This window comes from Bison bison, unplaced genomic scaffold (assembly GCF_000754665.1).
Source record: "Bison bison bison isolate TAMUID 2011002044 unplaced genomic scaffold, Bison_UMD1.0 scf7180017864314, whole genome shotgun sequence".
In the NCBI taxonomy this organism is placed as follows: domain Eukaryota; kingdom Metazoa; phylum Chordata; class Mammalia; order Artiodactyla; family Bovidae; genus Bison; species Bison bison.
Window position 1 is genome coordinate 1969450 of NW_011494886.1, and position 293 is coordinate 1969742.

Sequence of the window (293 nt, forward strand, 5' to 3'; positions counted from 1 at the left end):
ATGCACACTTGGTGGTGGTTTTAGAAGGGAAAGCCAAACTTAGGGTTATTGGGAATGTTAAAATGAGAGTTTGAACACACCAAGAATATTGGACAAGGGATAAGGAGAGGCTCAGTAAATAAGAATGCAAGGGAGGTAGGATGACGCCAGATAACATGTTTCTTTCACTTATTTTGTCCATAAATCATCTCTGCAGAATCTGGCATCAGGCTTTTCTTCTTGATTTCTATTTCTTTCATTCCTTTGTCTCCTTCTGTCTCCCTGGTTTTTTTTTTTTGGGGGGGGGGGGGGCT

At 41.3% G+C, this 293-nt stretch overlaps 1 protein-coding gene across 2 annotated transcripts in view; it reads left to right on the forward strand.

The window, feature by feature from the left end:
* The window catches only part of CD200 (CD200 molecule), a 25145-nt gene that overhangs the window by 9288 nt on the left and 15564 nt on the right, over positions 1 to 293 (forward strand). The gene's annotated exons all lie outside the window — the stretch shown is intronic.